This window comes from Anas acuta, chromosome 14, assembly GCF_963932015.1.
Source record: "Anas acuta chromosome 14, bAnaAcu1.1, whole genome shotgun sequence".
In the NCBI taxonomy this organism is placed as follows: Eukaryota; Metazoa; Chordata; class Aves; order Anseriformes; family Anatidae; genus Anas; species Anas acuta.
The window spans coordinates 19,837,367-19,861,385 of NC_088992.1; the positions used below are offsets into that span (position 1 = coordinate 19,837,367).

The window sequence follows — 24,019 nt, forward strand, 5'->3', positions numbered from 1 at the left end:
AAGAAACTCAGACAGATTCAAGTTCCTATGCCCGCCTGACAAATTGATCAAAATTCAATGCTTGTAGAAGCTTTGGAGATATTCTCCCGTACCAGCTGCTGTATCTGAGAGACTAATGAAATATAACCACAGTACAAATACTTCTAGAGTTGAGTCCTTAACAACATTTTTGTAAGTTAGAAAATAAATTTCAAGCCTTCTAAACTTGCTGGTAGTTGGACAGATTTGGAGATATGTAATTTGAACATGATATGTAATTTGAACATGATACTCTGCTTTCTGCTTAAGACAATCTTGAACTAAATTGTCAGAGCTACTAAGAAAAATACAGAATAGCAAGATATTGCCTAGAGATGAGATGTCCTTCAGCACTTCATGAAATCCTTACAAAACTACTAAAGGCAATAGTAGGGTCTGTGTAATTCAAGGTTTGGTTCAGCCCTTGGAAAGTGAACCAGTTTGATTTTTAGGCCGTAATTCCAAATTAGGGATGTGCAAACGTTTAAACTTGGCTTCATTTAAACATGGTAAGAAACACGAGAAAGTTTGAGGAAACAGACTTGCACTCTGGCAATGCTTCCCTTCCCTCCCTTACCCATTTTATGGCAAGATAGTCATGTCTGTAATGTGAAGTAAATTTGGCTTTAACAAAATGTCTTGTTATTCTGATACTTCTAAAGCTCGTTTGGGTCATTACACCTATTAATCAAGAATGCTGGGGCAAGGAGGGTGTGTAATGCTGATGTCTGAACCCTGTGGGACCTACAAAGAAAACAAAGTTGAGACTGAAAACTGGTTCAGGATACATTGTGCTTTGGAGTATCATCTCTAAGGTGAAAAAGTTTGCTTCTTAGCTCACAGATGTCAAATTTCATGACAAAGAGCTTGTTTCACCATCTGTGTTTGAAACAAGGCTCCAGAGAAATGAGAGCCTTTTTCAATGAAAAGGGTACCTTTCTTATAATTCTTAAAAGATAATATGGAATTTTTGTTCACCTCAAGATTATACCATTCCTCTATTCTAAATATGGGTTTGCATGTGTTTTTTCCTCAGACCACACCGCTGTTGTCAAAACTGTCTAATTTTCAAAGACTGCAGAGAGAACATTGCAGAACTGAGAATCTGATTTGGGAATACTATGTCAGTGGTGTTCTGACAGTGTTTTAACAAGGGGATCCACAAAATAGTTCTCTTTTAGCAGCAGCGAAACCTCTAGGGAAACTTGTGGGTATATGTCTGCCAAGATGAAAGATAGACTGAGATTCATGGTAAGATTGTAGAATATGAAATATGATTGTAGTGTGTTTGTGATACATTTCTACTGTTATTTGGGTAATTAAAACAAAACAAAACAAAAAAGCAACAAAAACAAACAACAAGCTTCTAACAGAGTACAACACAATGGTTTAGAAAGCAAATAAGACTGAATCTTTTTGGATTTTTTTTTTTTAACTGAAGGGATGAATCATGAATTTATGAATTGGTAGCAGAAATGTAGGAGAGCCCTCCACTGTGCACTACTTGAGTACGTTAAGAACAAGCCCTTGCAGATGAAAAATAACAAATCAAAGATTTTGGGAAGATGCTGCATTCATGGGATGCGTTCTTGTTATGACTGCCACAACAGCGATGTAACTCAAAGGTCTGAGGCTGAAATGAAAATCCAGGACCTGGACTGCATGGGGGATGTCTGACCTGCTGCAGGAGCAGTCTTCCAGCCAAACACCCCAGCTGCTCTCAGCCTTCCTGGAAGCAGCCACACACAGTTACCAGCTGGTTTACTTCAGGCCTCAGAACATCTGTCCTGCTTTAAGCCATCCCCTGGTACCTCTGTTTTGGGGAGAGAATATTGTGTAGGTTCTGTCCATGCACCATCTCGGTTAATGAAGAAATTCTCTGGAAGGATGCTGGGATGCTGCTTATGCCTAATCTCTTGATTTGTTCCCTTCAAAGCACCACTTAGCGATGTGTGAGAGAAACTAACTTCAGAATTTATAGTTGGTGTTAAGCTAGTTAACGGGATAAGGGTCAGAGAGGACTTTTCAGTGAGATTTGGTAAAGGACTTTGGTAGTTTCTGCTTGTTTCTGGCATCAGGAGATGTGGTCCCTTTTTTCAGATGTTTGATCTCAGAAATTCTTTAGAAGTAAAGGGACTGCAGAATGCTCCTTACAATGTCCGTGGTCTTTCCTGCTGTGTTACTCTGAGACGCTGGTTTTGTAAACTTTGATTTAAAGGTATTCAGAGGAGCATCCCATAGCTCAGGAAGGGGCTTTTCAGGGGATGCTCTGGCCTAAGTCTCCTGTGTGGCAGTGATGATGGGGAATTAATCTTGGTGGTCCAGGTTTCTGTCTCTCTCTCTCTCCATTTTTATTTATTTTTTTTTTTACAGGGATTGTTTCTTGGGGCAAGAAGTATGGACATACCAGCTCTTTTACCATTACTGAAATGCTTCATCTTTCTTTTCAAAGTATCGTCTCCTTTTTAACTTGAATCTGCTACCATGGAAAACGAAAGAGGAAGAAAATTGCCCCAGTGAGTTTCCCCATCTTATACCCCTTTTAGTCTTGGAGGAGGTCTCTTGAGGTCATGGGACTGAAGCTACTGGGGACATTTTTCACTCACCCACAGTATAGGAAGTTCATTGTGCAAGGATTACATTACTCTCTTATCTAGATACTCTATTCTTTAATTACATCATAGTTTTTCTGTTACTGAAGCAAGAGTTTTGATGCTCATGAAGTCACTCAACATGGAATAAATGGGCTCAGACATCAAAGAGGCTATGGCATTTCACATCACTGTGTCCCCAAACACTGCTTTCCCTGCCTCTGAAAGGATCTAATTTCCATAGTTATTCTGGCATTGGCTTCATCCCTGCAAATTCTGCGTTTGGTGAGACACAGCATCAGGCTGAAGAGGACCTGTGGATGTGGAGTGGAGGGACCCCTCCGCTACTGAGCAGGGTAGCAGAAAGACTGTGAGGAGTTCAGATGACTGCAAGCTGTCTGCAAGTCAGGCTCTGCTGGAGAGCCACCTTGCTGTGTTTTGCAACCTTTGTGTGAACTTGAGACTGCTTCAGCCCCCCTAGCAGTGTAGACACTAGACACATTCTGTCCTTGTTCCCAACCATATGCTCTTTGTGCTGTGCTCTGTTTTATTTGCCTCCCCTGAAAATAAGGGAGGTGGCTGATAAGCAAGGACGAGCGGTATTTCCAGCAAGAAGGGCTTGTAAGTACACCTGGGAAAAAACAAAGTCTCCCATGTTCTGCCTGGGGCCCTCAGAAGCTTTTTGATAGGGCTTTGACCTGCACTGTGGAGGAGTGCCAGGGTGGTAAATCACAGGACTGCACTGGGGACATGGGTACAGCTGGCCAGAGGTGTCTGATTCAGCCAAAAACATGAACTGGGAATAGGGAGAAATAACAAAAGGGAAGTAGACTGGAAAAAAAAAAAAAAAGAATTGACTGTACATTTTTTAGGAATCTCTTCAGTGTTCATTAATTCTGAGATGAATTGTGATCATTAGTTTTGCAAGTGAGATCACCCATGATATGAGTCTTTAACGGGGATTTATGTAGCAGAAAGTAGACTGAAAGTACTCAAATTTTCTGTGAAACTAGCAATTAAAGATCAGTGGCTTTCAGGCACTGGATATTAAGGCTGGAACTGAATTTCTGATTCATAGGTAAAAAACTCACTGTCAACCTCTGGAAATTCTTTATGCATTTTTTTCTCCTATTTTTCCATCATTTCTCTAAACAAAAGACTGACCTTGTAGTTAAAGCATGTGGCAGAATATGTGTTTGTGTTACTTCAGTCAGGTAACTTAATCATTCACTATATTAACTTCTCAATAGCAAATGCAAAGATCTTGAGTTCCATAGAAATAGTCAAGACTATGAATGTGAAATTATCTGAGGGATGGTAAAAATTCTTAAAATTATGTTATAAAGAAATGATGGCACTTGCAAAATGCCAAGTTGAAAGGGGAATTTGTGTTAGCTAATACTTCTTTCAGGGATCTTGTGTTGGTGTTCTTGGCAGACTGAGCTTTGCCAGTCTGTTTGCCTTGTGCATACCTGGATGCCATGCTCTGTGTCTAAAGAATAAGGATTACAGCACTATATGGTATTTCCTACTGTCATTTGCTTTCGTGTTACCTAACACAGCTCAAAATCACATTAGCTGTTGTTTTTTTTTTTCTACTCAAAATATCTGCCAGGTGTTTTTTACAAGTTTGTCCTCTTCCTTTTCTTTCTTTTCTTTCCTTTTCTTTCCTTTTCTTTTCTTTTCTTTTCTTTTCTTTTCTTTTCTTTTCTTTTCTTTTCTTTTCTTTTCTTTTCTTTTCTTTTCTTTTCTTTTCTTTTCTTTTCTTTTCTTTTCTTTTCTTTTCTTTTCTTTTCTTTTCTTTTCTTTTCTTTTCTTTTCTTTTCTTTTCTTTTCTTTTCTTTTTCTTCTCCCCTCCTCTCCCTTCCAATCTTCACTTTAGCTTTTTCTCCTCAAAACTCATGCAATGGTGAGATAAAATCTAATTGTGTTTTTACAATGTGATGGTTTGGTTCCCAGGAAAATAGCATTCACTAATAAAAAAATGTCTTCACATTTAATTTGCCTAGCAGGCAGCACTGGTAGTAGGTGAAAAGGCAGTGTGCTGCAGAGACCAGCACACTCTTAATATAGACTACTGTATGCCAGTCCACAGCAAATGAATTTGTTCATAAGTTCCTGATTTTTTTAATACTAGACTCGATTTGCATTAGTTCTCCAGTGCTAAAGTTTTCAGCTTGAACAATTCTTCATTTCCTGTAATTAGATCTTATTGTAAATCCATTGGCAAGATTTGGTTTTGATATCATCTTATGTCATTGTATACTTGCATTGGTCACATGGGCTTTGTTGGCACACCAGAACTGAGACTTTTAGTCACATCGGAAAATACATTAATTGCCCAATTTGAGTTTGTCACAAATGCATTTGAATTTGCTTCTAGTAGTCTGATGTCAGCAGTAGTCTCAAATTTTAATGAGATCTGGATTTAGTGAAAGCATTCACAAAGACAGTTCAGATAAATTGTGCGTTCTGGTGAACTTTTGAAAATCACTTTGATAATTTGGGATCTTAAATGCTGTAGATGATTCCTTGATTTAAAAAGGCATTGAACCAAAATCTAGAATTAAACATGGGGAAAGGTCAGAATTGGGTATAAAATGCACAACTGGTTTGTATAAGAGCCACTCAGGATACACAATTCAAGTAAAACATTTCATTCAACTGTGTTTTATAATCTACAAAGCAGAAAAGGTTCTGCTGAAGTGCACTTGAAGGAAGTGGGCAGGAAGGGAATGAAAAGGGATAAGACTGTGGTGAGGAACTTCATAAATCCAGCTGTAATTCTTGAGGATGAAACTCGTCTTGTTCGTGATGAGGCAGATGCGGAGGAGAGTGAGAGGCGCTGACTCGCAACTAAGGGAGGCTGCTGGGGAGCTACCACTAGGGAAGAAAGAGGATGGGGATGGTGGTGGGCAGGAGCAGAAGGCTGAGAGGGAATGACCCTAACCATGGTCCACAGTTTTTGGAGCAGGTTTGTGTCAGAAACAAGAAAGGGACAGGGGGCTTCTGGTGATCAGTGTGAATCCACAGTCAGCAAGTAGGGACAAAGCACTTTACTGTGTGTGCCATGCACCATCCCATTTACACAGGTACTCACCCTCCCTAGTTCTCACTGAGTCGTCCTTTACCTTGTTTGTGGGCATCCGAAGGCTCCTGCTGACCTATATGGTGGCAATGTGTGGGACAGTAGGACTTCTGTATTTCCAGTTTGTTTTTGTTTTTTATGAGTACCGAAGAGAACTCACAGAATAGCCACAAAAATTACTGAAATTGCAAGTCAGTTATTAAGATGCGAATGAAAGCCCAGAAGAACAACTTCCATTAGAAGGGCAGTGGGATGGATATGGGATGGTATGAAAATCAAACAGCTCCATAGCTGATGTGAATGCTGTTCAAGAAATTTGTATCAGAGTATTTGTGCTCTTCTGTGAATTCAGAAATTCTGTTAAAAATACTCATATGGTATATTCCAATGTTTTATTTTGCCAGCAGCTGATCACTGATAAGAAATTTTGAGATGTGTTCATTTATCATTTATTTTTATTTGACAGTACTTGGAGTATGAAATTAAGAACCTCTTTGTTGGTACTTAATCTCCACTGAGCAATCAGAAGCTCTTTAGTTTCTACTGCTATTTCAGAAGTAACATCCCTAGATACTAGGAGTTCAGTCCTGACCCAATGAAATGAACACATTTTTTTTTTCATTAAGTTAAATATCCTGTTATTTAAATGGACCAGAGATATTACTTCAGTTTTTGAGCACCTAGAAACTATCAGCCAAATCCTGACTCCAAAGAAGTCAGTGTAAAGTCACCATCCATAGTTATAGGACCATGTATTGACATGAAAAATGTGACAAGAATTGATTGGTTATGTCCAGTATAACACGCTAGGATAAGCATTAAAAAATGATATTTGAAAGGTCCTTGTCAGAAAATGAAGAAGACCAGCTTTATCATTTTTGTACAGATGATACTGATTTCCAGGGTGAGATTTTACTAAATATATAAAACTTTAATAAATAAATAATAAAATACTTTTATTTAAAATTACTTTTTTTACTTTTTATCACTTTAAAATAAAATAATAAAACTTTAATAAATAAAACTTTAAAGAGCAACTGAATAACTGGTCAGATGGACAAGATATACACACAGCTTGGTATAGTTATAGAGAATGTGTGTGTATTATGCACTTTAAGAATGATATGTCTTTATATTGTCAGAAGATGCTTGGGTTTGTGTTTTAAAATAATATGTAAGGTGCTTTTTTCTTACGCAATGTTTAGTGTTTCTGATTAATTTTGAGTTTGCCCTTCAGACCCAGTACAGAAACACAAACAGGATACCACACAATCCTATTCCACTGGCAGGAGCTGATGACAAAATAGTAGCACTGACTGCATCAGTCTGCATACTCTTTCCCTGATGTGCAGAGGAATGCTGTACAGAGCTGTGTCTGTAGCAGAAGCTGGTGAAACCCTTCTCCACCAACTTGTGGGCAGGCATGCTTCTACCAGGTGACTTATGAAGATATTAATCACAGGCTTGATTTGCAGTCTGGCCTTTATATTTCATTGAATCAAATACCCACCTGTCCCTACCATAATGTATTTTGTTCTTTTTATTTACTACATCTAAAGGTCTTGAAACTTTCTCTCCATCCTCCAGCTGGTAGCTACACAGAGATACCCTTCGCTCTATCAGCTGGCCCACTGTGACAGCAATATCCATGACTCAGTTTTCATACTTTTGGTGTATGACCTACAGACTGTCAGTTCTGGCTTTGGAGATGATTTGGAAGAAGAAATCACTTAAGAAAGAACACCTGGTAAATTTCTTTTTTTTTTTTAATTTTTATTTTTGTCATAGAACAAAAATTTTTTGTCTGAGAGACACATGGCAGGTACATCAAGAGGAGAATTTCCAAGTTTTTCTGAGCTCTCCCTTTAGTTTGGGAGGCGACTGAGATATTGGAGTGTGGGGGAGGAGGGGGCAGAATCCATCTGCGCATGTGTGAACCCACTGCTTCAAGTGTAACAGCTGTGCTGCTCTTAATGCTCATATGACTGTTAAGACAGCTCACTTTCCTGTGACAATAAGGAACCAGTTTCAGGTTTCTTGGTTTTGTGGTCAAGTTAGATCTTACAGACCATTCTGGGGGAAGTACTACAGCAAATACAGACTTATGTCTTCTTTGAAAGGTTTACTATTTTATTACATAATAAAAGAGCTCCACTTCTGACTCATCGTATTGTTTTATTTCCCCTAATATGTAAATGAAACCACAGAGTTGTTTTGACTGGAGCTGGTTATTACATCCCTAGATAACCCATCAGCAACTGGCAGCTTTGCTGAACTAAAGCTGAAGATATGTAAATTAGTGACTGCGTACTCCACCGCTGGCTGCTCTCAGAAGGAAACAGTGATGTCTTTAACATAACAAAATTCTTTGTATTTCAAAACAGACATATTGAAAACTAGAACTGGGGAAACTGTGAATGCACAAGAAAGAAGTCACTATTTTGAAATAACATGCAGTGCCCTGCAGTGGCAGGTAGTCCAAAATGGCCAGCTTTAGTCTGTAAAGTTATTTTATCTTGTGGTGAGTGAGAAGGTGTATGTGAGCAGCACAAACCTGACTGTGTTGCTGGAGGAATTTGCAGTGAATACTCAAAGTAATCTCAGGGGACAGAGGAGGTTGTGACTCCCACAAATTAGCTGGAGCAGGAGGAGTATTGGAGTTGTCATGCACCCTGTGATGAAGAATGACATTGGACAGCACATCCAGCCAGCATTGCTGTCTGCTTATGTAGAACCTCTTTAGACTTCTGACAATCATATTTTTTTTTAATTTTTTTATACGCTTCCGTTTTATTGGGCTTGATAACCTCTTCTTAAGGAGAATACTTCCTTTATTTTCTGAGAGAGATCACAGAATGAAAACTGCCAACTTTTCCTGAAACACAAATTTCCAAGAAAGATAAAATGAATCCTAAAAATTGCCGTTTCACTTTGTCACGTGGTTGTTTCCATTGTGGGATACAGACCCATATTCCATGAAAAGCATGGAATACTCTGCACCATTAAGATGGCCAGTAAATGAAAGATGGAGGGAAATCATTCCCATTCCACCACCACCACTCGAATCCATCAAGACAACTTACTGAATAGCTGATGTTTTCCTAATGATTATAAGATGACTTTATCCTGATTCCAAAGAAATCTGTCTGTATGGACATTTAAGCTCCCCAAAGCTTCCCAAATCTGAACTGATTTGAACACATTTTAGCATCTTTTTACTTTTTATATGGCACAAACATTTATAAAGAACAGGGTCACCACAGATGCTAGTACATACACCCTGCTGATGGTCAGTAGAAACTTGCAAAACACAACAACCAGAGCATCACAGGAAGCTTAAGCTTCCTAATGGGATATTACCTATCCCTGTGCCCTATACCTGTGCTTTGATCAGTGAACAATGCCAGTGAAATCCTACAGGGACTTAGGTCGGATTCTCAGCCTGTGGGACTCATGCTGGCACAGCTCTGCAGTACCACTGTCTGTTCATCTCATGCAAGACTGTTTTTTTGTTGTTGTTTGTTTGTTTCTTTGTTTCTTTTCCTTTTCTGTAAAAGGCAGTTTCTGCCAGCTGATTTGACCTCAGAGGAAGATTCGTAATAAGCAAGTAGCTATGTCAAGGGGAGGCAGTAGCTCCAGCTAGGCTGGCTTTCATCATGACTGAGGTCAACAGAAACTTGAACTTCTGTGCCAAGCCTGGGTAGGAGGTAGTCTCTGATCTGAAGCTTGTAGTAAAGGTCAAAGGCTGCCAGATGTTACTGGCAGTGCCTTGTGCCATCCTGGGGTTCCTGTTACATCTCTGCTGCAGGAACCCTCCCACACAGTCGTGGGGCTGAGCTACCAAACAAAAGGCACAGAAAGGGAGTTGCCAGCAGGCACTGTAGTTTCATACTGTATGAACAGTGCTTTCTCCTATAAGGAGAACCATTTATTACAATTTCTTAAGTTGAAGTAAAGAGGATTTATTTAAGTTTTGACCAGGATCCCCTTTTCAATAATTAATCATTTTTTTTTAAGAGATGTGGCTTTAATTTTTCCTTTCTAAATGCAGATGTGCTGAAATAATTTGTGAAGAGCATTAAACTTATTTGCCTACTGCTGGTTTTCAGTGAAATATATGAAATAGATTTATTATATTTTTATATTAAATGTGAAATGGAGTTGAAGATCCTCTAGGACAAACACTTGTGGTTAAGTATTTGAAAAAATGAAGCAATGTACATAACTGTATGCAGTTGTATATAGGTTATGTACCATTGCCTTGTCTATATTGCTTATTTTTTTTGTGTGCCACTAACGGAAATATACCTGTGTTCTTTCTACTACATTTCTGAGTTGCTTGCAAGCAATCCTAAGGAAAAACTTGAGCAATTAACTGTAAGGAAAGGGCAGTGTAAATGTATCTCCCCATCATGAAATGGTAATTATAGTATTGTCACAAGGTAAATTCATGACTGCTAAATATTTTAATTCTGATTCTTTTCTCAAATGCTTGGCTGTGCACCATCACCTGCTGTCTAGCAGTTGCGAATAAACTTTGCCATCAGTTATTTGTAACTCTGTAACAGATCAGAAAGTTCCTGTTTTCTTAAAACAACATGCTTTGTTGCAGAGTTGACTTCTATAGAAAGCTGTGTGGTGACTGTAGGAATGTGGCTGTCTCATACCCCATTCCGTGTCTGTGGTGTTTCTGCCAGCTGGTTCATGGAGCGGTGCCAGGCTGACCACAATCTACAATGTGCCTTGAAGTTCCCTGTGGATTGTGGACCAATGTGTTCTTCCATGAGGATGCTTATAGTTAAGTCCTATGTCCTCTAAATTCAGCTGGTTGAACACATACACACAAAAGCAGAAGGCAGCATTTCTCATGCTAAGGATAATATTTGATTGATGCTGTTTTACTGCAAAATTTCTATCTCATCCGATCTATCTACACCATTAAGTCAGCTATACTGGACTGCAGTCTGTACTGAAAGGGTGTTTTTGCTGGACTGTGTAAACATGATAGATATCTTGTTTATTTTAGGCAAACAACAGTTCCTTTGTCAAAGGGATTTATTGTTAGGATTATCAGACTAAAGTTCTCTGAACTGATTTTCATTCTCAGATGTTAATGTATAGGTGGAGGGAATTGACACAACATCTAAAACTGATATTCTTATTACATATTCACACAAGCATTGCATAGGAATAGTAATGATTAACTTTTGAGGTGTGTGTGTGACACCTGACCACAGAAGAGATTCTGCAATGCAGGGCTTTCTCCCGCTGTTTCTCATTGGAGTTAGAAATTCCATAACTAATTGGCAGATAGCACAGCGTTGGCTCACCGTATTAGAGGAGTTTACATTTTGGAATATCATAAATGCAAGCAAGCTCTTTGCTCAGTCATCTGAAGTAAGACAAACAATAAATACTAGGTGTAGTGTTTTCTCATGGTGTTTCCTTACACTAGCTGTTACCACGGAAAGGAAGTAATGTTGTTTGTGGCTGGAACCCACATTTGTCTGACTTTCTAATGTTGGGGAAAGGTTTAGTGGAGGTAGGGTGCAACTCCACATTGCACTCGTTACGTCAATACCTGTTGTGTAACTTTATTTAGCTTTGCACAGAGGAATTGAATTTGCATTTTGAGTGCTCTGAGGAGCATACTAGGGGATTTTGCCTATGGAAAGATGCAATATACAAAGACAGTTAAAGCTGTAAGGTAAAAAATTGAGTGATACACTTTTAACTCAAAAGCTTTCAAGTTGAGTGGATTTTGGCAGCCCGTGAATCTTTGTTCTGCAACTCTGTACTGTGGGGTTGGAGGCTGAATCTAATTTGCACCCTTCTATTTCTTCTCTAGCCCACAGAGTGAAGACTGTCCCTCAAAACTCCCATGGTTAAGCTGCAGGGCAGCACAGAGTTAGGAAGTGATAAGGAGTGTCAACAGTGTGTGATAGCTGCAGGGATTCTTTGCTAAACGAGATAACATCCCCTTCTCCCTGTAACCTAGAAAGTTCTGGTTTCATTAACCTTATGCTTTCTGCCTCATGACAAGAGCAGAACCTAGTAGAGATTATCCTCTTTGGGATCTGGGGGAGATGGGCACAGCCACTTCTGTTCACTAGGTTAGATTCTAAATGGTCTGCCTTTCAAATACAGGAATGAATGAGCTCTTGTATGTGCAAATAGCAGTCAGCTGTAACATGAATTGAGTATTGATAGCCCACAGGTGCAACTTGGAAGAGCCCTCTGTACATGATCACCAAAAAAAAAAAAAGGCATTGGATTACCATTTTTGACCAAAAAAAGGCTTAGTACAAATCCATTGACACTTTAAATATAACACATTTTCTTTCCTTTTTTCTACCTATGTCTTCTCAAGCAGCTTTAAAAAATCTTATTCCTGTTCAAGTCCAGGAATTTACTAACATTGTCCAACTGTTTCATCTGTGTAACAGACACTTTTTCTATGGACCTGTTGTGATGCATTTACTCAGGATGATGTCAGAACCAAGGGAGGAGCAAGAGAACACAATTTCCAATATGAGCAACTCCAGGCACATCCTCATACTCCATGGTATGATGGTAAGCAGAAAAAAAAATGTTGTCACTCCATGAAAGAAGTTTCATCATTCTTTTGGGAAAGTACTCTGTGGAAGTTCCCTCACACAAAGCTTTCTCCTCACCTTGACACTTAAATTGTTTGCTGAATTAGTTATTGACCAACCAGTAGTCTGCCCTGAATAAGGAACTGTAGGTAGGTTCACACCCAGAATCTCAAAAGACACCCCATAATGGCATGGAAACCTATGTGTCTGCTTCTGCTTTGCTTTGCTCAAAAAGAAATATAAACAGTCACCTCCTCTCCTGACTTCCTTTCTTTGTGTCCCAGTCCAATTACGTTGCTGCAGGCAACAAGAACTGAAGGACAGTGAGCTCACTCTCTGCTCCCCACCCTTCTGAACCTGTATAGCTCACCCTGTGAGACCTGCTCCTCGGATGAAGCAACTTGATCTTCATGTCTTCACACTCCTAGTTTCTACCTTGCATCTGAACACTTGGGACTTTACAAACTGGCTGAGTGGTCATCTTATTAGCACATTGTTTGATGTTATATTGCCTGAAAATGAGAACAGTATCAATAACAACACTGGGGTGTGTGACAAGTTCTGTTAGTCCCACTGCTGTTAAGGCTCAAGACAAGGCATTACAGTGTGCTTTGATGTGTGTTGTGTCATACATAGTCACAAAGACACGGGACACTGCAACGGAACTATCCTCTTGTTTTTTTTTCTGCCAGTGTCTGAGTTCAGCTAGGTGGCCAGATTTTTCAAGGTTGAAATCAGAAATAAAAGGCTGTATTTCTCAGAATTCTTAGAAGCAATACTTAAAGTATTACAGTCTTTGTAATCTGGGACCCCCAACAGAAGAAGGACATGAATTCAGTGGAGTGGGTCCAGAGGAAGGCAATGTAGATGATCAGAGGGCTGGAGCGCCTCTCCTGTGAAGACAGCCTGAGGGAGTCGGGGTTGTTCAGCTTGGAGAAGAGAAGGCTCTGAGGAGACTTTAAGGCAGCCTTCCAGTGCCTAAAGGGGGCCTGCAGGAAAGCTGGAGATGTAATTTATCAGGGAGCCTGGTGATAGAACAAGGGGTAAAATCTTAAAAATAGAAGAGGGTAGACAGAGGTTAGATATAAGGAGGAAATTCTTTACTCTGAGGGTGGTGAGGCCCTGGCACAGGTTGACCAGAGAAGCTGTGGATGCCCCATGCCTGGAGTTGTTCAAGGCCAGGCTGGATGGGGCTTTGAGCAACCTGATCTAGCAGGAGGAGTCCCTGCACATGGCAGAGGGTTGAGAATTTGATGATTTTGAGGTCCCTTCCAACCCAAACCATTCTATGATTCTTTTGTTTCTTTATTGCCAGTCATACTTCTATTATTTCTAGCATTTGTATATGTGACTGTTAAATACAATTCTAGCTGGCATATGGATCAGTCAGCAACTAGTACAAAATGACTCTTTAGGACCAGTGTGTGCTTGTTGTTAACAAACCTAGAAGTCTTCCCTGCAAAAGAGGAATCACAGAAAAAGAGTCTGTGTTCCCTGCTACTGTTTGAGACAGGATATTGGGTTCAACTGGCTTTTGGCCTGATCTGGAGAAAGGCATTCTCATACTTTGCTTCCTATTCTATTTTTTATTTGCTTAGTTATAAACCTAAGGAGAGATGAGAACTGTTAAGTATGAAATTGTATAGGAAAGCAGGTAAATTAGATTTGGAAAGACTTGCCAGTGAATTGGAATAGTTTCTGGCTGGAGAATCATCTGCAGTAGCATGGTGCTTTGCCATAAAATACTTAATCTAAAGTCTTGTATAATGACCTTTGCTGTACCAAAGCACGTATTTCTTGAGATGGGGTTTTTGTCTGCAAAACACCACACTGGAAAAACCTTCAAGAAGAGAAATTTGGAGATATTAAGGCCTATCTGCCGGGATGGACTAGCAGATAGATCACCTTTTTCTGCCTGCTCTATTAGCAGTTTCTCAGCAGCTACTAATTACAGCCGTTCAGGCTGTGATTGTTGTTTCATTAATTAAATACCACATGTTGTTTGCTTCTCTTTGCTGCCCATCTTGACTAGCCTTTGACTGTGAGTGCAATCAAGCATTTCCAAGGTAAATGGTACATGATCAGTGGCCATGCGACAAAGATAAAAATTGTCCTAGGGATTGTGCCTGTAGTATCAAACAAGCAAATCTTGATTCAGCAGTGTAAAGATCCCATGTTCAAGTTTTTTACTTGGATCAAAACTCGCTGCAAATATATAAAGTGTATTAGAAAAAAAAAAAAACACAAAAAAAACATTTAAACACAGGAATATATGTTGTACTGTGCTTTTATATTTCGGGATTTGTTCGTTTGGCAAGTTAAATGGTACCATTGAAATCAACATATGCTTTTCTTCTCATTGTGTTTTACTGCCGTAGAGGTGGTGGTATCAGTGAAAAGGATGAGTTAGTTATAGAAATGTTGCATGATACAACACAATCTATAGGCAGGTTACCAGAGTAACTTCCACAGGATCTGAAACTGAGACAGAGACCAAGACTGCAGTTGTGTCCATATGGGCTCAAAAAGCCTGTCATTGCTGCATTCCCCAATCACAAAAACTGTTCTTGCGGGTTTTCTCAGTTTTGAAAAATAAGAAAACTGTCTTTCTTCCTTCTTGGATATGGCTTTCTTTTCCCCTAAAGAAGCTGGTCATAATCAGCTGCAAACTGTTTCTGTGAGTACCAGGCTGTACTATAAATCTGTAAGTTAGCTTTCCTGTAGCATAATTATTCATTGTGATGCTTATAACATAGCAGATTTACGTGCTTGCCTTCATGCCAAAGTAGCTACTACTTTAAAATACAAAGGAAGCTGAAGATTGTATAAGCTATGTGCAGATGAGGTAATGAATGTTTGGGCAGAATCTGAACTGAAAGCAGCAGGTCCTTCAGCGTGCAACAGGGAAAAAGCCCAGAGCAGCTGACTGGAACCAGCAGCTGAATCACTTGCACCCAGTACAAAATTGCCATTCATTTGGCATGAACAGAAACATTTTCCTGGTCAGGAATGGAGATGGCAAATACTCAGGTCAGGGACCACACAGAAACACAACTCGAATCATCGATATTAAACCATTCTTCTTACAGCTGGCATATAGGTGCTCACACCTCCCCTTGTTTCTTGAACAAGAATCCTTCTGCAAAGACCTCAGTCAGAAATGTTTCATGGCAAGAAATTGAGTTGCTGTGGTCAAGTATGAAACAATCTAAATCCTATTATGCTTGGACAGTTGATATGTCAGCGCAGCTGGGAATGGCAGAGACAAAACAGATTTTAAAAAGATAAGATCCCTTCTTATGTCTCTTTGCCTCTGTGCTTAATTACTTTGGCTGCAGACACCATTGCTGGAAGCAAAGGCAACTTTTAAAAGATTTCTCCCCCCTTTCAAATAAAAACAAGATTAATGTGTTAGCTGATTCATATCATAAACATTCAGACAATGACTGTTCAGTTTCAAAATTAACAAAGAAAGCTGATACTGTTGAGAACAGAAAAAATAAATACAGATTTCCTGGTTTATGGTTACAAATAATAGCACTGTAATAAAGGACAAATTTTCATGGATAATTAAAAAGGAGAAAAAATATTACAAAATTATAGTACAGCACAGCACTACAGAAAGTGTGTTTCTGTACTGAAAGAAATGGCATTGACAAAATTATTTTTTGAGGTTCTGTATTTTTTATTTACAAAGAAATACATTGACAATTGTTGAAATATTTGTAGTCTCCCTGTTAGAGTTCAGATCTACTCTAAACACCTTTTTAATGGACAAAGATGAACAGAAATTCTGTTGTGTACTTCCATATTGAACTCATGCATTGCTGGACTCCCTACTGGTTTGCTGCATGACTAACTACATAATACTAATTATGCAAAGAAAAGAGAATAGATTAGCTTTCTGTCCTTGAAATTCCGTGATGTATGACTCAAGACAGTATTGAAAACCTGGGTTTCATATTTCTTCAAATTTTCCAGTGGAATTTCAAATCTCTGTTGAGAATTTTAGATTACTGTGGTGGACTTACTCTTTTAAGAGATCATTTAAAAGCATCTTAGACTGTGGGCCAGTTTGAAGAACCTCCATTCCATAGGATATATTAAAAAGGTCTAACGTGCATCCATTCCCTAAATGAGCCAAAACATAGCTATAGGTCTCCTGATCCACTCTTTGAGAAGCAAGGCAGCACACTTGGGTCTGATCGAGAACTATTTTAAAACAGTGGATTTTTTTTTTCCTGTCCTCAAGTCCAGTGGTTCCTTCATCTTCCAGCCAAAGCCTGCACACATGCAGGAACCTTGGTCAGATTCAGAAATGTCTGAAGTAAATTTCTCTGTCTAAACATTGTAGATTTAGTATCCAAGAGGCTTTTTTTGTGAACACTGGACCAAAAGCTGTTTTCACTGAAGTCTAAGCTGAAGCACACGTTATATTAGAGGGAGAAGGATTAAACCTGTCCTATTTTTCTCTTTAAGCCTGGAACATTCATTTTTCCACTGTACAAACTGTGTAAGTTTGCATTAATTTAAATTTGTCTTCTATCTGGAAGGGAACATAAATTCAAAACATAAGGGCTTTTCTTCCAGCTTTCTTTTAAGAGTGTGCTGTGAAGGTCCAGGAACTACTCACAGATTGCCTTATCTTTTGCTGTTTATTAGCGTAAAACTCTGTAACTATTACATAGTTTTAATTACTCCTAGACTAGTACAAAACAATCTTATTATTTCTGTAATTATAGTATTAATACCTCTCACACTTCTACAGAAACTTATTTTTTAACATGACTAATCTTAATCTTAAAGCTAATCTTAAAGTTTAGATTTATATGATAACACATGAGATTGAATTCTGAGCTTTCTGAATTCTGCATTTTTTACTAAAATCACAGCTTCTGGCTGTTGTGGTTCCAAAGAATATCTGAAGAGCATAACCTGGCTCCACCCTGAACACTAAAAACAATACCAGAAGAAGACAAAAAACCTTGTTTAAAAAATAACTTCTTGGAGTAGTTACATCTGGGAACTGAGGAAGGCCAGTGGGGTGGTAGCCCCTCCTAGCACCTTTTTTCCATTATCTGGTACGTAACAGAAGGGAGGATTTGCCAGTCCAGCAGTCCCACTCTTTTCTCTATTCTACTGTAATTGCTAGAAACCATCACATGTGAAGGCTCCTGAATTTTTAGCACTTTGGGTTGGTAATACTGTAGTCCCATGTATTGCAACATGACTTCAGTAAAACTAACATTCACAGAACTTACGGGAGCTAATGTCATATCACAAAACAACTACTGAAGTCATTTCAGAAATTTCCTTTGACTTTCAGAAGTTGAGGGATGCTTTACTGGTTCATTTGTGAAACATCTTTGCTTTCCAAATAGATCTTGTATGACCTCATTTGTTAACAGTCATAGGTGGTGTTGAAGCTCTTATTACATAATTTGAAATATATTTTCACAACCTTCAGGAACCTGGAATTTTCTGACAGATTATTAATGATGCAACAGGGTGCCTATTTCATAACAGGGCACTGAATCTTACTATGAACTCCTGGAATCCCTTAAAAGATAGGGCCATGTTCTCAGTTTGAGTATCTAGGCCTTAGCACAAAATAAATATATACATAATAATTACTAAGCAAAATAGCCACTTGTTGTGACTTCACTTTTCTTCAAGGTATATGCCTGAATACCTTAACCCATGTCCACCTTCCTCTCCAAAATAGCACTAAATGCTGATGAGAGAAGTATATTTCATAATGATTGTACTTTGTACTGACTTACATCCACTAAGAGTACAACTGAAATACTGTCGGTACAGTATTTCATACATAGAGGTCTGTATGCTCTGCTTATCAGAAGTCATAGGGCAGAAGTTAGCACAGTGCCAAGTCTGAGCTATATGCCCTCTTAAGAGGGGTTCAAGCCAGCTTGTGAAATACCACGTAAACATAGCCACAGTCAATACAGCTAGGCGCAAGAATAACTCCTCTGCTCTACTTTACTGTCCTCTCATTAGTGCCATGATAACAGCATGGTATCTGAGCAATGTGCTTGTATATAGCACACATTGTGTTCCCCAGAGAAGGGAGTGTGTGCATATTAGCAGGGAAAGAAGGAGGGGTTTGTTTGCTCTTTATAGACAAGTGCATTTGGAGCAGAAGGCAATGATGTTTTCTGACTTCCTGGAATGTTTCATTCAAGTCTTGGGCCGTCTCTGTAGAAAGACCTGTTTTCTTCTTTTCCTCTGCCAAAAAGAAGCATCACCTTTATGTCCAGGTTTCTTACTATTAGGAAGGGCAAAGAATTTTTATCTGCTATCATCCTCCTGACACTTCAGACATTGTTTGAGATGTTCTAGTGCCAGTCCCACATAATGCTGACAACTTCCTCAAGGTTTTGCAATATACTGCCAAAAGGATGGAGAGGTTCAAAGTGCCTTTCATTACCTTCGGCAATTTTCCCTTTCCTCGAAAAATAGGAGGAACAGCACTGCTTTTTTTACTTTTTTTTTTTTTTTTTCCCCAGCTCTTCCCCTTATCACGGCTGCAGATCACTTAGCTTGGCCTACACTAGCCAGTGCGAAAGCAGCAGTCCTTCATCTTGTGCTTCATGTGCAGCCTATAAGGCCTTTTGATATCACAAGGGCCATAAGGACATAACAAGCTTATACTGAATAAAAGGAGAACATCACATGCTGCTTACAGCTTATTATTTGTTTCATATTGTTACCTCTAAGACATCAAAGGATGCTTTGCAAATCTCTGTGTGAAAATTAATTCTTAGGGCTGCTCAAATATAATAAAAAATAGTAAGCTGTACTTCAAATACTGTGCTATTAAACAGGTTAGTACTTAAGAATAGAATATTCCCTGTAATTCCACAAAAATTAAAGCATAATGAACCCTGAAATATAAAATACCTGCAAGGTGTTGTTATAACCAATATCTTTCTCTTTCAGCAGCATGCTTACCCTTTGCGTTTCTTTTCTACTGTGTTTACATTTTGTTTAAAGTCACTCACTGAACACTTTGTCTTAAGTATGTGTTAAAAGCATGACATCACTTGCTGTACAGGTGTTCCTATCTATTAATAAATACCTGTTGTAATGATGTATAATTAAATAGATGTACTTCATTTGAGAAAACCAATTAATGTCTAAGAAAAGTAGATGAATTTTAAATGATTAATACAATTCCAAAACTGAGTGTAATTTCTCAGTAGATTCTTTGCTGACTGCATGTTAGTGTAGATGGTTTTTCATCTGTTTCAGCTATATTCTCCACTTTATTTTTCTCCTGCATTGATCTTTCTTCAAGTGTGGCAAAGGAATAACTGAAGAGCGGTATGCAAGCATCCAAGCATTTTACAGAGCACACAATAGATGCTGTCTAGTTATTGTCCGTGCTGACATGATTTTCCTGCATTACCAGATCCTAACACCAACAGAGAAGTCTTATGTATTGACTGCCTTTTGGTAAGGGAAATGCAGACTTTTCCAGGGATATTCTTATGGCTTAAAATAGTGTAATGGACTGCACTGGATGTTGCCTCCTTTTTCACCTTCAAGCAGATGTAGAAAGGCTGTGATTGTTTCCCGGAGACTTGTTGATCCCAGTCCAGTAATGCAGTTCTGGATTTTAAAACACTGTCTGATCCCATCACATACCCATTGCTGACAATCACTGGCTCTAAAAAATGAGACTGATTGATCAATCAATTGATCTAGTTCTCTATTCATTTACTCACGTTTCCCTGTCTCTGTCATTTCTTAATTGAAGTGAAATTCCTATTAGTGTAATAAAAAAGATAAATATGTCATCAGGTTATCTGGGCTTGTACTCAGCTAATAAGTTTGTTGCCCAAGGATTTTATCCTTGCCTATTACTAACTTGCTATGAATGCCTGAAGAAAAAAATGCTATATGCAATTTTAGAATGGCAAAAAAGTAAAATAAAATAAAATAAAATAAAACAAAATAAAATAGAATAAAATAAACAAACAAAAACCAGAAGTGTCCTGCTTCCTTTGCACAGAAGTTGCCTGACAAACAAAAAATGCTGTTTGAATTTAAGTCAATTAGTTACTACTGGGTTTTTCCCCTTACTTTCTGTTTGATATGTTATTTCCCCCACCTCCACCACTATATCCTGGCCAAAGGAATGGTGACAGTGGATTTCAAACAGTTACAATATCACACAAGAAAGGAGTGAACCTCACTTACAGTGACCAACTTGCATCTAAATTCTAGTGTTAGCTCAGATTGTAGCATATCAGATTTATCAAATGTAAACAACAGATTTATGATATAAACAGCAGATTGGTGTAATAGGAAGCATTGTATTACTCCACTGAAAAGCAGTGAACCATTTTTATATGCATGCTCTGAGGGAGGAATTTTTGTGCTTTCCTGTATTAAAGAGGACTGGTATCTATAGTTCCGCAGCAAATCTTACAGAGATGACATTCTTTTTTATTTCTGCCCCATATTGTATGAGTGACTATAAAGATTTGCAAAAGCATATCGTGGACATAGGTACCAAAATCCCACTGACTCCAGGCAATCATTTACTGTAGTAAATGGGATTCATTCTTAAATCACGTCTGAAATGTCAAAATGTCATACATATCTCTTCTTGCTTTTTTTCTTTAAAAAAAAAAAAAAAATCCTTACTCATGATAGTTCTATCTCCTTCCCCCCATTCTTTTTTACTTTTAATATATTTCATTTGAGGAGAGAATTGTCTCTAAGTACAGGTTGTATGTATAAACAGAGTCTACTTAGAGACACATGGCACGTTGTGAGCTGTGTGTTGACTGGACAGGTGTGAATTTAGTGGGGGAGAAGGGAATAGCACTAAGAGGTGAAAACTGCTCTTTTACACTTCCCTTCTTTAGCACCAGCTAGTGCTGTTTATGCACTTGTATTTTATATCTAAATCCAGCACTATATTAAACAAGAATTAGCTCTAATTGGAAACTTTAGTAGTTACATTAGCGTGATAGTGGCCAATTAATTAGATGAGGCCACAGTAACACTATTGTGCAATTTCTACTTTGAAGGTAGTGGATTGCCTACCAGCTTGAGCACAAATGAGGTAAACACCTTATTAACCTCTCCATCTAAGGAGAGATACCTGGCATATGGATTAACTTTAAGGTAGTCCTGTGTGGAGTCATGAGTTGGACTCAATGATCCTTGTGCCTCCTAACCCATCTAACCTTGTCCCTTCTAACCCAGAATATTCTGTGATTCTATGCTCTTGGATGGTTGTTCTAGATGCAACATAATGGAAACAAACCACTGTTGTATAAAGCTGAGATTTTATTATTATTATTATTATTTTTAATAGAAGTGGAATGTATTGTTTCCTTCTATTATTTTCCATTTCTGTGAAAGCTTGATCTTGGTCCAGTGATTACATGTAGCAGCTTGGTACTGGAGGCTTTTTAGGGAAGGTCATTGATAATATGCAGTTAATAATATGCAGTTAATAATATGCAGTTTTTCCTGATGAAGTCACAGAAACCACTGTTTAATGAATTATGTAAAAAGAACAGAGTTCCCTTCTCACAGCTACTATATTAATAATTACTGTAATAAAACAAATTTGAGCTGATAAAACAAATTGACCTCCATGCAAAACTAGCCAGGTACTGAAGGAAATTCCATAAAGAGGAATCATATTGATTATACAGTTTATACAAATCTTCCTTTTACTAATACTGCACTTTTTTTTTTTTTTTTTTTTCTGCATTGCAATGAAGTAAGTGTGCCATTTGACAAAGCAAAAATAATTTGTCCTTCAAAGAAAGGAAAACCATTTTCAGAAAGGCCATTTCTGCCAGAAGGGAGTATTTCCATTGCAGTAGAGGAAATCAAAACATGGACATACGGTTTCCACCATTCTCTCGTTCGGTGTCATAGGGGAAGTAGGATAAAATGATGGGAGAGAAACTGCTGTCCTCCAAATTTCCCCATAAGAATGTATGAGCTCATAATGGAAAACCAGACTGTCATCAAAAGATATTTTCACAATCTCTGTGTTTTAATATTTAAAAATTCCATTCTGATGGATCATAGCAAACTATCTTATCATGGAAGTTCCACACAGATGTGTCTGTACTCCGTAATCAGTATCTAGGATTCTTAACATAAAGCTTGGGTACTGCATTATTCTGTTTGTCCCATAACAGTAGCTAAGCAAAGGCAGTCATGTGGGCTGAAGGTGTACTTGTTTATGTGTACTTGTTTATGATTGATCATTAACTATTCATGCTTCAGTACTGAGCATACATTTAAAGACTGCCACCAGATTGGGCAGAGGTTCAAGCTAAGCAGTAGTGACATTTCAGTCAAAGAAGAAAAGACATAATACATGGCTGATACAACCAAACAGGCAAGTTAATAATGGGTTGAGAAGAAACTAGGCAACAGGTATGTAAAGTTATTTGTGCACATATTTATCTGCTCGGTGACTGAACCCCGCTCTCACGTATTCCTGATCATTGCTGGCATACTGTTGTGTGTTATCTCAAGTGAGTTTTGGAAATGGTCTTAAATAGGAACAGCATTGCCTAACCTTGATTGAGCTTGGGGTCATTCTCATTTGTGGAAGGAAAGCTGCCTGAAGCGCTTCATGGAGGCTGCAAGTAGGCTGAGTCTATCAGGGGAAATGTGCATCACTGTTCACCCCTCAGTCCTGGTTCCTGGATGCTGATGCACAAAGTATGCTCTGTGGGGCATCCTGTAGTCTTGGTCTGCTGAATGTCCACACTGGAGGTGTAAAAGCACTCTGTGGCTTCCTCCCTGCCCTTGTAACAGGTTTTCCTCTGGAAGGAGAAGCAGATGAATGGGAATATGGTGCATAGCCCAGTCTCCTTCTGACAAGTATTTCAAGGGTAGTCAGGAGACAATTTTGTTACCTGGAACAGTTTAAGTGCCCTTCATTTGCCTGTGCCACAGCTGTTTCTGCCACATCTTTGTCAACTTGCATTCTCAGACTTCCATTTTGTCTTTCTGAACAGTTGAACCAATAACAGCAGAAGTGGTGGTGTCTGTATGGCTCACCTTTGTCTGTTAAGATAGGAGCAGGAAGATAAACAGTATATGGGAATGGAGGGCCCAAAACTGGCTGAGAAGACATTTGTCACCAATGCTCATTTAAGAAGGAAGACAAGGATCAGACAGATTAATAACCTGGGAATTACAAAGAGATGAACTATAAAAGGATTGAAAATCTGAGACACTGGTAACAAGGATCATGGGGTAGAAGCAGACCATCAGCCTATACCTGGTTCAGCACTGCCCCAAGTAAGTCCACTGGGATCATGATCTCTGCCTAGGCCTGACTGAGCATCCTCCCCTTCAGGCACCGTGAGCAGCCAGCATGCCAGCTACTGGAGTGATGGTATAAGGTGTAACACATAGGGACAAATGTTTTGAATAAGCTTGTGTGAAATTATGAGGTGCTTTCTCACCAGCATGTGCCTTAGCAGACTGTAGGAAGCAGCACAGAGCTGGAGCACCCAGGTGGTAAGGAGGTGGACTCCCAAAGATGGTATGTGTTTGTAACCCACACTTCCTTCCAATGTGTGTGTGTGTGACCTTGTGTATGTGTGTGTGGGGGGGAATTAGAGCTTTTTGAGATAAGTTACAGAAGGGTGGAGATGTATAGGTATTAATTAACATTTTGGAAATGTCTAGTACTCTGACTTACCTGTTGT

At 38.8% G+C, this 24,019-nt stretch overlaps 1 long non-coding RNA gene across 1 annotated transcript in view; it reads left to right on the forward strand.

The window, feature by feature from the left end:
- Positions 1–21,736, forward strand: part of LOC137864412 (uncharacterized) — a 72,214-nt gene extending 50,478 nt beyond the window's left edge. Inside the window, exon 3 of the long non-coding RNA XR_011101493.1 lies at positions 12,144–21,736. This is a non-coding gene — a long non-coding RNA (uncharacterized lncRNA). The remainder of the gene's footprint in view (positions 1–12,143) is intronic.
- Positions 21,737–24,019: the final 2,283 nt, after the last annotated feature.